Below are 1,435 nucleotides of genomic sequence, written 5' to 3'. Positions count from 1 at the left end.
CCCCCCCCCCCCCCGGGTTAAACCTAAGCACCTCAGGGAGGGACCCAAAAACAAGTTCAGCATTCTTTTACCTGGGCATGTGATTCACCAGAAGATTAGAAGTGAGGACTTGAAGAGACAGAGACAAACACATTGAGGACAGGTGAAAAGATAATTAAAGAAAGAAAAAAGGTATGGTGCAGACAGACATGGTGGGGAAAAAAAGAGAGAGAGAGGGAAAGAGATGGATGGAAATGGGATTGACTGAAGGGATAAAAGAGGGAGGAGAGACAGACAGACACTGGCGGAGGGGTGAGGAGGCAGAGAGGGATGGATGGGAAGATGAAAGATTAAGTAGCATGGAGGAATGTTAAGTGTAGCTTAAGCGTGTGTACAGAACCGGGGGATTTATGGGTAGCGCACGCTCAGGGCAAAATAGTTTCAGAATTATTAAACGACTTCAATTAAAGTAATATAAGGGGAGAGAGGCTGTGTGGGTTGGGGGGGGGGACCCTCCTCATACACCCCCATCCACTTTGATTTATGAATGCCCTCTTTTCTTCCTCCTGCAGTCCGTTCGTCATGCCCCCTCTCCCCCTGGCAGCAGTTTACATCCTCATTCGGTTTTTTCTTTTTTTCTTCAGTTTTACTTTAATTCGCTGTGATGGAAAACGATGTTAGGTTTTCTGTGTTATAATGAAGAGAAGTGAAATATGCATGCACTTAAATGACATTGTGACAATTATGAATTCATTTGAGGAGACAGTGAGTCGTTGCATGCCGCCGTGGCCGTCACAGTCTTCAATACAAGCACGCCACCAGCCGTGACACCAAGACTAACAGCACACCACATTCCATTCTCGAATGAACCACTCTAAAGTCTCCACTACGCAGCACTTGAAGGAAAATCACTTTTACACCTAGTAGCTTAGCCTGACGTGGTCATACTCCAATTCTAGTCGGAATAGGAGTCTGATACTGCTCCATTAGGCTGTGATTAGGGGGCGTGTTTCAACCCAACCAGGAAAGAAATTGCCTCTGAACTCAATTGAATAGACCTAGAACCAATCAGAGCAACAGATAGACCTAGAACCAATCAGAGCAACGGATAGACCTACAACCACTCGGAGCAACGGATAGACCTACAACCACTCGGAGCAACGGATAGACCTACAAGCAATCAGAGCAACCAATCAGAGAAACGGATAGAACTACAACCAATCAGAGCATCGGAGGAAGGACGGCAGAAACATATTCTGATGACAAATGTCTGCTCCTCGTGTCGTCTTCCCCGTCAACCTGCAACTTTTTTGACGCTTGTCACCTTTTTCGAAGTTTCTGTCAATATTTTGCTGTGCTTTTTAGAGGTTTTTAGAAGATTTTCTTATGTTTTTAACAGTTTCCCTGGCGTTTTGACATTTTCTTCCTACATTTTAACGTTCTATCATCAGTTTTT

Source organism: Etheostoma spectabile, chromosome 11 (assembly GCF_008692095.1).
Source record: "Etheostoma spectabile isolate EspeVRDwgs_2016 chromosome 11, UIUC_Espe_1.0, whole genome shotgun sequence".
Lineage (NCBI taxonomy): Eukaryota > Metazoa > Chordata > Actinopteri > Perciformes > Percidae > Etheostoma > Etheostoma spectabile.
This window is presented reverse-complemented; position numbering follows the sequence as displayed.